We start from the raw sequence: 14,098 nt of genomic DNA on the forward strand, positions 1-14,098 counted from the left end.
CTCGAAACACCAGAGGGAAAAAAAAAAAAAATTAAAAAAAAAAAAAAAAGAAGGAACAGGCCCCCGGAGTTCAGCGGCAGGCGCTGTATCTCGTGCAAGCCGTATGCGTGAGTAGAGTGTTTGGATCTTCTTTCAAGTTTAGGCAGAGAAAAAAAAAAGGAAAAGAAAAAAGAAAAAAAAAAAGCAGAGCTCCTGCCAAGTAAACAGCAATCCATAGGTACAGCAGCAAGAGGCAAGATTAAGACTGTGATTGGACGCATGTTTTTGCTTACAGAGAGCCAGAACGAGAGTGGGGGGGGGGGGGTAGGGGGGGAAACATACAGCACTTGAATGGAGGTAGGCCGTATCAGACTGCCCGATGACAGACTGCAGGGCGTTTAGAAAGAGGCTCAATCGCTCTCCTCTCTGTTCCCGTTTCCCTGGGCGACCGCGGCGCATGCAAGCCGGGGCCTCTTAGCGTGTGAGGAGTCTGGCGATAGCGGCGGATCGGGGAGCGCGAGCCCGCATGACAGCCGCTGCCACAGTAACACCGCGAGCGGGATTTGCGCGGTTTTGATCGGGACGAGGTGGGAGATAACGATCTCGCGTCTGAGCTCCTGTGCTACAACAGCGATTGCGCAGAAGTGTTTTTTTTTTTTTTTTTCTCGTAAAGCCCTCCTTTGGTGACCGTAAAAACCCACCACAGGAAACGGAAGAGAGGCCACACACGCTACACTTTTTAAGATTTAATCATAATCGCTATTATATATTTACATTCACACAAAAAAAACTTGTTTTTATAGCTTTAAGATTATCTTTCATACCTACTTTTTTGTAGCACATAGACTATCTTGCTTAATTTAATATACCTTTTCTTTAACAAATCTTGAAATAATTTACCCCGTTGGTAATTTTTTAAAATCATCTAGTTTTACAACACATGAGATGAAGGTATTGCTTGTTTTTGAGGGGGGTGAAAAATTGTTGGGTTGTCAGGTTGAAATATGAAATATGGTTTTTCTTCGGCTCATCAGAGTACAACAGTATTTAGATAAGAGGAACTCCTTTTGTTAACAGCACCACTTAATCCGATGTTATTGATCTCCAACAGAAATGAAACATATATATCACACACTCCTGATCTCTACCAGACCAGGCCAAAAAAATTTACTAAGTGATTTTGGAGATTGGGACTCTTCCTTTGCCGTAGGCCTACTTACCATGAGTACCTCTTGAAGGTACCTGGAGTGTTTTTGCTGAAGCAAAAAAAAAAAAAAAAATTGGAAAAGGCACTTGATTGGATGCTCCAACAATTGGAGAGGTGGCATCGAATTGTTGTGTATGGTATGTCTCAACACACACACACACACACACTCACAGTGGTTCAGGTACAGACACCTGTCCTGTTTACACTTTCCAAGAAAATACAGATGAAATCTCATCTCCAGTTGGGATGGCAGGTACGCCATCCGGCCAAGTTACGCCTTGGTGGGGCGCAGGCCCCATACCTATGTTACATATACAAGATAGCTAAGCTACTGCTGAACAGGCCCAGTTTGCATTCAGTTGCCTAATACAAATATTAAACACGCTAGAATGCGAAAGCATCTCTGCACTGCTTAATACGGCAAAGGGCAAGAGACAGCAGACCCACCATACACCTGTATCTTACTGCAAATACCTCGAACCTGCAACCATACTTTTACAAGCCCAACCGTCTTCCCAATTATAGCGTATTGTGAGGTTGCTAGGAGACCTGGGGGCAACAGCAGCCCTAGCATTCCAGCCCAGGTCCGTCAGGCCTGGGGTTCCGTGAGGGCATTATATCCGTGGGCAAGCTCACGTTTCGAGTCCAACCAGGGTGCCACCTGCACGCACCGTACGTCCCAGTCCACACCAGCTCCTCCCCAGCACACACGTGTGCGCACACACACACGCATACACGCACGCACACGCTCCAGAAGCCAAACCAGTCACTCTGACAGGCAGTTCACAGTGCTTTGCCCTATAGACAACCGCTCCCCTTCACCCTTAGTTAACCTCATTCCGTAAGCATTTTTAATGAGTCTTGGTACTTTTTTTTTTTTTTTTTTTTGGCAGATGGCAAACATGTCCTCAGGTGTGAACACCACGAAGCGAAAATAGCAACATCTGAACGCCAACAACAGGCACGATCTTGCTCCGTCATTGCCATTGTTTTTCATATCTAGGGGTAACCGATGCATAACAGTACAGTACAGCCCTGGCGGTCCTATCGCTTGGGCGTGACTGAAACAGATCAACAGCCCTGCATTGTTGTCATGGTTGTTGTTGTTGTTGCTGCTGCTCCAGCTGATAATCTAAAACATCGTACTATTCAGGGAACGTTCTAAAACAAAGAGCCGTTCAGGTCTTGACTCTGTGATCCTCGAGCTCTCGTGGAATTCTGCTCTAGTCAAAAAAACACTGCGCCTGTTCGTGTCACTGCCTAGTGCCTATAGCTCATATCATCGGCCTCGGTGAATTTGGCCACCTGGTCATTGCCATGTTTGTCTACCTCCACCACGTCTCACAACAACAAGAGGAGGGGACACATCGTTATTGGCCATCCAACCATTTCCCCTACAAAACAGGCTGAAGAAAATGAGTTTTTTAAAAAAAGTTAACTCTGCGGACTCAAACGAAGAGCAAGTTGCGGGGGAAAGACGGTTCGCACACCAATGAACAACAAAACAACTTCTCCAAATAACAACGTGCAGCCTTTCTTTTCCCGTTGTAAACGATTCAGGTGCGATGATTACAGAGCAGTCCCAGAAGCCCACTTCAAGCTGAAACCGGGCGACGAAGCGTAGAAAAATGTTTAAAAGCCACACATTTGCCGCATAATTGCTGCCGCCTGATTGGTGGGACGGGCGCGGGCGAAACGGAATGCAGCCGGTTGCATTAACGATGAAATAACAACGCTTTCGTAATAAATAAATAACCAAAACACGTTTTCCAGAATTTGCCGGAAACGGTAAAATCGGTGAATTCCGCCTATCGCAGACAGCACACCCTTCACGAAATATCCAAAGAACGTTAGGCTACCGGAGCTGTTCATGGCGTCGCAGAAAATCCGTCACAAGTCGCTCTGCACGAGCAAAGGGTATGCAGCTATGTTTTCATGCAGGTGACCTTTATTTAGGCTCACCAGGAAGTGACCAATGAGATAAAATCTCTATTTTAAGACAGCTGGACATAGAAGGGCGAGCGGGGTTTAGCCCTTTTATCAGAATTTCCCAGTATAGACGTAGATACTATATATTCCTCTATATATATATATATATATATATATATATATATATATTATATATATATTAAAGTTTGTTTTAATTTAATCGATATGTATACATTCTATACATATCGACTTGTTCTTTCATGTGGTCGAATGAAAGAGCAAGAAATGTTTTTTAGAAAAATAGCTTCAGACATTAGGGTACAGGCCTGCTTGAAGTAGCCAAAGGATAGCCTGCGTCATATGGCGCAAAATAATTCAGCGATAGCCGTTTTTTTTTATGGCTGGCGAATTACAATGCCGCGTCTCTGCTCTGCTTTCGGCCAATCCCGCGGCGCGAAGGGTGGGTTCCGGTATCAGGTGGTGTTGGCACGGGCACACAACAGGCCCCTCGAGACAAGCGCAGCTTAACTGTCAATCAACCGTAACTTAAAACCCGGTCTTAAGTACTGTTTACTTGACCAACCCCCGTTGTCTGGAATCTTGTTTGTCTTCCAAACATATTTACACTTTCTGTATCGAATTACGGACCGTAAGGAAAATACTAAAAAAATAAAAGCCTATTGGAATAAGACTCGCGTCGGGTAAGAAAGAAAGAAAGAAAGAAAAAGAAAAGGAACCCTCATTAAACTCCACGACAGAGGCTGTGATTCAGGAAGCATTCCACGAGTGACTTTTCAGTTATTTTTTCGCGAAAGGAGACACGGCTTTCAGAAACAGGTGCGCTGCCTCTCACGTAAACTCTGTTCCCCACAGGTGTTATGTACCCCCCCCGTAAACACGGCGCCTAACGAGAGAATGGGTAATCAGATATAAAACGCGAACACGCTCGAATAAAGCCATGCCAGATTTTTTATAATCCTTCTTTCTCTTTAAATCCCATCACAATTTCCTTACGTTTGCGCGCAATTACCGAGATAATGATAACTTGCTTCTCAAAAAGAGAGCAAGAATGCAATTTGTTCAGGGTAAGAATGCATCTCATCATCCTGGTTTCTGTTTTGTGCCATCAGTGGAGACATTTTACGCATAACCGACATACTAATTGGTCCCCGCAAAGCGTAATTTTCCTAAACTTTCTATCCTTGTGAGGACATTTGGTCCTCACAAAGATAGCATTACAAGTTCACACACACACACACGCTCTCTCACTCATTCACACACATGCACTCTTTCTCTCACACTCACACACACACTCTCTCCGTCTCACTCACACACACACACATGCTCACGCGCACTGACAATCTCACATACACACACACACACTCTCTCTCTCACGCACAAACTCTCTCTCACACACTCAGTCACTCACTCACTTGTGCTCTCTCTCTCTCTCTCTCACACACACACACACACCTGACAATGGTATCAAGGTGCTTAATCATGTCTAATCATAAGAAGATTTTTTTGTAGGCGATGGTATTGAGTGTAGCCTTATCTTTTAAAAGCATCTTTTTTTTTAATAGTACGCACCAGTGCTTGAAGGAACAAACAATTCTTTTTAAATATCTATTCGTTTTTTTTTCTTTTCTTTTTTAGATAAACATGGAAATTGGCTCTGGTCCAGAAAAGAGATCTTAAGCTGTCACTGAGTCCAATGGATGCATATTAGTAGTAGTCAGTTTAAAAAATAAAAAAAAAATGAGATTATCATTCCTCAGATTCCTGCCATTTTTCTTCCTCCTGTCGTCTGATCATTCCCCCAGCTGGAGCCCTTCGTGTCACCTGAGAATTGACATGGAGCCATCGGCTTCTGGTCCATCAGGTTGCGTACATGCGCCCCGAAGAAGGTCGTGACCCCGTGACTGACACCGGTCGGCATAAAACTACCGGGAGATCAGACCCGTTCGGTGGTTATATTTGTAAAGCAAGCATCGGCTAGAATCAAATTCAGATTCGCTATTGCTCCAGTCGGCAGGAATTCTGGAATGTGAATATGCGTTCTAGAATATGGCTGCCCTCAGCATATGGTTCCAAAACGCCATTATTCCGTTCATCTAGTAAAAGTATTATTTCCATATTCTAGCATAATTTGAGAATAGGTGAAGTGGCAAAATAAAAAAAAAGTTGACATCAAGCGAACTCCTAAGTAAAAGAGGGGATTCCTTCCTTTAGAGTTAACATCTACGTCTGGCCAAATGTGACGAGGCTTCATTACCAATGCTTCCCAATTCACACTGAAATAATTAATCGTGCTACAGGCGACGATGTGTGGAGCCCTTTACCAGTTCACGTATGGTGAAGGCCTCCAAGTGAGGAGTTACAGCTTGTGACCCCTGGGAGGGGGTATGCACCTGACACTCTGACTGTAATTCTCAACAGCTGTAAACAAACAAAAAAGAAATTCATTTAAATGGCCAAAGGTGGACTTGAATAATGAATTATATAATTTTGCGTATGTTGTTCTCTGTATTGTCTGGATGAGGGATCGATACTTGTTTGTGCCTCAGCACCTGATTCCAAGCTATTTCTACGCACCATGCTAAACAGTTAGCTGTGTTTACACACACACACACACACACACTCCATCCAGCATCTGGAGTTTACCCATTTGAAAACAGCTCTTCATTACAGCCGCTTGATAGCAGTGAATCTTGGTTTAACCGTGAAACTTGAACATAATGAAATTATACTCCTCCTTGGTTTCCAGCTGTCGTACAAAAACAAAACTGAAATTGTTGCAGACCATCTCCTCTTTCAGGTTAAAGAAACACAGTAATTTTACAGCACATTTCCTCCTCAGTGACGGTACTTTATTTTCACTGTTCAGGATAAAAAAGCTTCGCGGCAAATCGAGCGTTTTGCTGTGAAGTACTATCATTTTTGAACGCACCGGCTTGAGTGTTTCCAGTGTTTTGTTGTTTGAGTTTCTTTGCTGCACATTTCAGAGATGCGTGGGTGGTTTTACACTGTCGAGATACATTTTGCTCTCGTTCGGCATGACACTTCAGTCCCACTGTACCGTAATGCACATGCAGCATTACTCCAATTTCTACTTCTTTCATTTTTTCTTTCCTTCTTTCCTTCCTCGTTCTTTCGTTCTTCCTTCCACCGTTGCTCTCCGTCTGGTGCTCCCAGTCTACAGAAAACTCGGTTATACTCGGCCTAACGAGCTTTGAGAGGCACTGACAAAGTGATTCCAGATATTTTCTGCTTTTTAGGGAACTTGTCTGCACTTGAGAAGCAGCAAGGAGTAGCAGCTGGTGTGGGGGGGGGGGGTGAGTGAGTGAGTGAGTGAATTTGTGTGTGTGTGTGTGTGTGAGAGAGAGAGAGAGAGTGTGTGTGTGTGTGTGTGAGAGAGAGAGAGAGAGAGAGAGAGTGTGTGTGTGTGTGTGTGTGTGTGTGTGTGAGAGAGAGAGAGAGAGAGAGTGTGTGTGTGTGTGTGTGTGTGTGTGAGAGAGAGAGAGAGAGAGAGTGTGTGTGTGTGTGTGTGTGTGTGAGTGTGTGTGTGTGAGAGAGAGAGAGAGAGAGTGTGTGTGTGTGTGTGAGAGAGAGAGTGAGTGTGTGTGTGTGTGTGAGAGAGAGAGAGAGAGAGAGTGTGTGTGTGTGTGTGTGTGAGAGAGAGAGAGAGAGAGAGAGAGTGTGTGTGTGAGAGAGAGAGAGAGAGAGAGAGTGTGTGTGTGTGTGTGAGAGAGAGAGAGAGAGAGAGAGAGAGTGTGTGTGTGTGTGTGTGAGAGAGAGAGAGAGAGAGAGAGTGTGTGTGTGTGTGTGTGTGAGAGAGAGAGGGGTGCTAACAATCACACCAAAAGGATGCAGCTCGGAGCTCTGTCAGTGGTTGATGGTTGATAAATCAAACATTAACAGGCTATGCGGTGTATTAAATGCACCTACGCTGACGGACGTGCTCCAAGGATGGAACCCCTGCACTGCATTAGGGCACCGGCACCTCCTGCACTTCAAACATAACAAGCATTTGGTGTGACCCAGAGCGACTTTCAAGGAGTGTCTTGTGTGGCGTAGCCCATGGAACGCTTTCCACATGCTCATTGCGAGCCGCGACGTCGGCGGTTCGAGTCCGACCACCGACCTTTGTTGCACGTCTCTCCCTCTCTCTCCTCCTAGTTCTTCCTGTCTCTCTACACTGATCTACACTGGTCAAATAAAGCTGAAAAAAACAACAAAAAAACAAAAAACAGAGTGACTTTCACAATTCTTTCACAGCGTCTACTGAAGCAATGCAGGTTAAGCACCTTGCTCAAGGGAATCGAACCTGCAACCTTTCGGTTACAAGACCAGCTCCCTACACCATTTTACTACACTGCCGGAAAACCCACTTATGTCACAGCGTGGAAGGGGCCAAACCCAGCAGCATGAGGTTTCACGGAGAATCAGAGAATCAGCTAAATCTGACAGACCCTCACCTGGAGTAATCGGTGAGTGGGACAGGACCCCATGGCCGAGAAGCAACAGAGAAAAAAGGGGGAGAACAGACAAATAATTATTTTTACATCGACCCTACCAAGATCCCATACTCTCGCTCTCTGTCTCTCTCTCTCTCTCTCTCTCTCCACACTGGCGCAAAGCACTCCGTCTGTTTGTATTCTTTTTTTTTTTTCCTGCTGAATTTGCTGGAAACAATTTTTTTTTTTTTTTTGTTTTGTTTTGGAAACAGCGTCGCCCAAAAACCTGAGGGAAATTACAGAGGCCGCGGCCCGAGTCCTGCCATTACTGCTTTACAGCAGGCCTCTGCCCGAACGCAGTCCCGCTGTAGACCAGGTACAGCGACGCGCTTTCATCTTCGCTGTGGCAGCCGGAGCCGAGGGACTAACACTCCCAGAACTAACTTTTAAAAAATATACATGCATATAAAAAATTAAGCAACGTCTTCTTTGTTGTACAGTAAAAAGTTTTAAAAGGCAGTGCGTGATTCTCTCCCCCTGCCACTCTCACACACACAGCTCTGCTCGGGCAGCACCAGCTCTTAGGTGTGGTCCGTATCGTGTGAGCTCTGACAGCTACCCTGACTTATTTTATTGTTTTTTTCTCTCTCTCTCTCTCTCTGTCAAACTTCGGAATACCTGGTGTGTTTTTTTTTTTCTCTTCCCAACCTTGCATTTGCTCAGCTGTGTTGTGCTGAGCGAAGGTAACCAGGTTCCATCACTGAGCGCGAGCGTCTAATGGGACCTGATAGGTTGTTTTCCCAGGGCCTACGGTCTCGGGTCAAATGAGAAACAGGTATGCGAACGCCGGTATGTACGCTATTTCTAAATCATACAAACGTTAGCAGCCTCAGGATCCATATTCAATAACCCCCCCCCACCCCCACCCCCACAACCACTACGTGACACAGAGCAGGCCTGCTGGAAGAGGAAGATCACATGCATTCCTTTTGTCTTTTCCCAGGTTCCATTATTCAAATAGTTTCTAATTTTTAAATAGTTTCTCTTGGAGTTGTGAGCACGCAGCTGTGACTGACGGGGTGTGGGGGGGGGAGAGACAGCTAAGAGCCCTGTGGAGTCCATGACGATCTGAAGTGCCGCCACCATTCCACAACAACCTGGCGGGTAAGCTGGGGAGTGGCGTCCCCGCCCCCCCCACGTTAGGTCCCGCAAAGGCGCTTGTGAGCAGCGGCACGTGCGAGCCGCTCAGCTCTCGCCTCCACCCGCGCGCAGGCCCAGGGCCGAGTGTTAGAGCAGCGCAGCGGCGGAGCTGCCGTGTGCGCGGCGCGAGTGTGTGCGCGGCGCGAGTGTGTGCGCGGCGCGAGTGTGTGCGCGGCGCGAGTGTGTGCGCGGCGCGAGTGTGTGCGCAGCGCGAGTGTGTGCGCAGCGCGAGCCGCGGCCTCCATCGTAAACCCGCCCGCTGGGAACCGTAAACGTCTGCGAGGGAAGAAGAAAAAAAAAAAAAATTTTTTTTTAAAACTCGCGAAATGTGGGTGGGGAAATGAGAGCGAGCGTCACGCGAGCATGTCTCCCTGACACCCGATACTGACACGAGCCGTATATCTCCCCCCCCCTCCCCCTGTTTGATTGAAAGATCCGTTGAGAAGGCGGGGGCCGTGTCAGAAAGCTCAGCGTCCTGGGGTGTCTCCACCGGCACGCCGTTAGCCGGCCGAGTTACTCCCGTCCGCCCACCGCGTCCCACGCACACGCACACGCACACGCGGGGTTATTTTCAGACTTTTTAAACTCCCTCAACAAGCGCCAGTGACACGCAGCCGCGGCGTAGCTGTACTGCGCTGCTCAGACATAAACTCCAGCTAATAAGACAAAAAGCGCATGAGATCATAATAAAAATGTTCATTAAAACAAAACAAAAAAATATATATATATATACACACATGCCATGCACGCGCACTTTATAATAGAGGAGGCAGAGAGAGGCAATTTACACAGATAATTGCATGCACACGACAGAAGGAATAAAGGAACAGTGTGATAGGTGTAAAAAGCCTCGGAGAGCTTTCTAAGACGCATAAACGAAGCAGGGGCTACAGACAAAAATGCAGTCCAACGCGCAGGGAAAACTACAAATTAAAAGGAAACTTTCAACCTTTAGTATGTAATGGAGCTGGACTATCACATATTAAATGTCTTGGTGAGGGCATTTTCCAAGAGGGCACTGGCGATTATGAAGATTTCGGCAGGGCATTGGGGCGGTTTGTGCTGGCCGATAACGGTGGAATGGTCAGAAACTCTGTCATACCTCCGGCTGGGGGGGGGGGGGGGTGGATAAAACACGGTCAAACAAGATTGCCCCGATCTCGTTGCTCAACAGCGCCCCCTCTGGAGGCCCCAGGCGTTCCGGTAGCGCAGACCACAGGCGCCGCAGCAGCAGCTCAGCCGGTGGACTGTGGGGCGGTTAGAATAATGTGGACAGCCCTTCACACGTTTTAGAGGATACGGTACGCTGACGTGGCCCCTCCTGAATTTACAGTCCGATATTTAGAGAACTACCTGACAGTTTCCACCCGTTTTTTTTTTTTTTTTTAATTTACCGATAACCTCAATTTCCGGCACCTTCTCCATCCCCCCGGATTTGTCACATCACAGGGCCAGTGCATTCATGCTAACGCGAACACGTGTCAAAGGCGATCTTTTGTAACACCACTCAAAGATGGCAACTCCTGGACAGTGGAGGAGGAGGAGGAGGAGGAGGAGGGGGGGGGGGGGAGCAGACAGTGAGTCAGTGGATTTAGACACACAAGCCTCTACATGCGATCCTCGGCAACCCGTATCATTTAGGCCTCAGTCATTGTCTGATGGGATTACAGGAGTCTGTAGTCAACACAGAGCTCTGCAAAACAGCGAGGCCACCCGAGATTGGGTGTCAGAGAAGCTATAAACAGATTATCACACTGAAACTGAAGCTCAAACCACAAAGAGAGGTACCTACATAAACAAAAACAGAGAAATAAAAGCAGTTTGATTGGAGACCGTGAAAAAAAAAATGTACCGAGGCAGTGTAAGAATAAACGTGTGTTGCGTTTTCCATGTTTCACAAGGCACCAATAAGAAGTGACACTGGCTTAAACCGTGACTACAAGGCTGTCTGAATTACTGAAGGCATCGAAGTCAAAGACAGACTGCAATTTTAAGAAGAGTCAAGGCAACATAATGTGAATGTAATTCATGGTGGCATTATTATTGTTGTTATTATTATTATTATTAGGCTATTATTATCCCTAAATCCAATTTTTTTTAAACAGGATTTATATAATAGAAATGCCTTTAATTCTCTGATTGATTCACACTTTCAGTTGTACCATGTGGGGAAGGGGGGGGGGGGGTGGGTTCATGACCGTGAAGCGCGTGGGAAACCGACGTTTAGACCTGAACGCCGGTAATCGGCTGGCATCTCTCGAACCCGCGTGCGGTGAACACCGTGTTCCATGCACGCCTCGGAGAGCCAAAGTGATAATTACTAACGTCTTGTTTACTCGTTTCAGGAAGTCAAGTTCTTCTTTGCTTTTTCTTTTTTTTACAAGAGAAAGCACGCATCTGCGCATGAAAGAATGCACGCATTCTGTGCACGTTCTAAACCGTGACAACAAGAATCACATCAATTCAAGCCCTTAAAAATACATTAAAATCACGTACCAGCAGAGGTTTCGGGTATATCGCTGGGATCATCCGAAAACGCACAAGGGTGCGAATTCCTGTCATTATGGGGGTGTTAATTATATATCATAGTTACATGTACAGTTTATACATCAACGACTGAATTACGTGTCCCCAGAATGTGGAATCTATTGTGGCGTGTTACACTTAGATGCTTAGATATAGCATAGCAATTGGCTTTGAAAACTAGAGATACTCCCAGCCGCTCTAACTCCATTAGCTGAAATGTTTTATTCTCTCCGCAAAACGAACAGACAGAAACACAGACGTGTGCAATCCACTGCGGCCTGTGAAGCACTTTTTTTTTTTTGTCGTTGTGTGCTTTCTGAGACGGGGGAACATTTGGGAGCGAGCACTATTGGAAGGGTATAAGCCCACTTTTGTTTCGGCCTGAAAAAATCAGCATGCAATTTAGGCCCAAGAGCCAGGGAGAGGTAAGCTGTGGCTATATGTAGATGTGATTAATGCACATGATATGTAGCTGTGTAATCAGTTGCTTTAACTGAGCAATTAGATGCTGAGTAACAAACGAGAACCAGCGCACCCGGTAGCTCTACGTGACCAAATAGGCTGCCGCTGTTTTTGCATAACAGTGTACCTCGTAAACAATGCTCTGACATGACTCACCAGGAATGCAAACAGCAAGATGGGGGGGGAAAAAAGTCGACAATTAAACCTGTAGACCAGCCCACAGAGTTTGTAAAGTGAAGTATGTACAACCCATCCCCTGGATGACAAAAGCATACAAACATTTCAACGCACGAAGAACCAAACACGTGCTGAAAGAAGAAATGTATGAAATCAATGGTCGCCTGTGATTATGATGAAGGAGTGGAACTGTTGTCATGTGAGTGAGGGACGTAATAAGGCAATTCATGTTTTATTAATGCAATTCAGGCCGCCCCTTAAGGGTATTAAGACGTGGTACCGTTTTCATATAGTACAGAAATAAGGGACTGTGGATATGTACAAGGAGGAGAGAAAATGAAGATCTGTCATGGAAATACAGAAATGGATGTTTGATAATGGATATATGAGTGGAGTACAGATATTCATAAGGGAGTGGGGATATTGGTAAAGGGGTGTATCTATGAATGCAATAAAAGGATAATAAAGGAGAGACGACAACGGACAAGGAAGTGAAGATATCGAAAAAAGGAGTGGGATAAGGCAGTGGGTAAGGTATATTGAAAAGGTAGCAGAGATAATGGATTGGTGGTAATGGATAAAGATGCAGCACACGGATGTAGACACAGACGAACTGTGCAAGTGTGCCTGTCTGACAAGTGAACCCAGCAAATACATGGGGGTGGGGGTGGGGGGGTGGGGGGTGGATCGGTGGTTGAGGAATATTTCACATTCATGTGAAGTCAAAACAGCCAACAGGCTGCATAAAGGTGTGGTGAAGAAGACAGTTTAATGATTATCGTTAGCCCCAGGGCCAGCTCATAACTCAAGTAACTTTCTGACCTTTTCTGTGGGGGGGTAGGGGGTGGGGGGTGGCACGCAAGGGGCCAAGTCTGGGTCCAGTAGTCCTACCTGTCATCCGTTTGACTGGCCATTAGGACTGAGGCCTGTACGCGTGCCTGACCACGCAAATGTGACTCGAGGGTCGTGGAGAAACCAGAGTCGCTGCACGGCTTCTGGGGTAGGGGGTTCCTGAATAATCATTACCTACAAACTGTAGCAGAAGGGAGTTCGGTGTCTCTGCTGAGTGCAGGCCGAGGAAGAACTGATGTCTTTCGTGGACTCAGGAGCATAAGCACCCGTACAGAGCAGGACCGCTTCCACCAATCCACGCTGCGGTCACAGAGGGCATTGTGACCACACAATGAGACTACAGCTAGCTCCGCCCTGTGTGGAACAGTTGGCTATTTTAAAAAAAACAAATAAAAATCTTTCATTTTGTTTTCACTGGTGCCGCCCTCTAAACTGAACATGACCTTTAGGGTAATCCTCACCTTCATGCTAGACGTACCGCCCTTTTCAAGTGCGCCTACATATCTTTCAGCATAGGTGTATTATGGAGCTTCTCCAAGGGTATTTTTACTGAGGTAGTGGCACCTCGGCATTGTCTCCGCATAACTTCCCCATTCTCCAAAAGTCGCCAACAGCCTAAAGCACATTTGTGAACTGATTTCCAAAAGAAGGCAAATTGCTCATCGAGGGTTGAACGAAGTGGAAAAAAGAGACTGGCTCGCGAGGCTAGGGTAAAGGCGACTCGGTCTCCTAGCGCCGGGCTGGCTGGTGGAAATGCGCATGCGTTAAAAAAAAACCTCTTGGACATAAGTGCTTTACTATGTCGATACGGACTCTTAAAGCTCAGGAAAAAAAAAACAGACTCGTTCATATATGGGCACCTCCGACACCTTGAGTGACAGACAAGAGCAGTCGCGCCACTTCATTCCCTGTCAATCGCAAGGCTCGTCTGGCACATCTCGCTTCCCGCGCCTGCGTGTTTCGCTTAACGCTTCCAGAGGCCTCAGTGTGTGCCGACGGTGCCCACAACCTCCAGAAACCCGTTCACCTTAAAGCGTGCACACCCCCCGTTAAACCCCGAGGCGCTCGACGTGTATACAAAACATGTAGTGATTTAACGGCTTTCTGAAGAATACGCCTGTTCCAAAGTGACTAGGGCCCGTCATTTATTCTTACATCCAAAACAACATACCGGTAAAGGGGTACGGGCAGGAAAGAGTATCACCGCACTCTCTCCCATAAAACAACAAAGAAAGATTTTTTTTAAATGGTAATCTATGTAAAAAAAATAAAATAAAAAAAAAAGTCGTGTCACAGACAACTGATTTAT

The sequence above is a fragment of the Anguilla rostrata genome, chromosome 4 (genome assembly GCF_018555375.3).
Source record: "Anguilla rostrata isolate EN2019 chromosome 4, ASM1855537v3, whole genome shotgun sequence".
Lineage (NCBI taxonomy): Eukaryota > Metazoa > Chordata > Actinopteri > Anguilliformes > Anguillidae > Anguilla > Anguilla rostrata.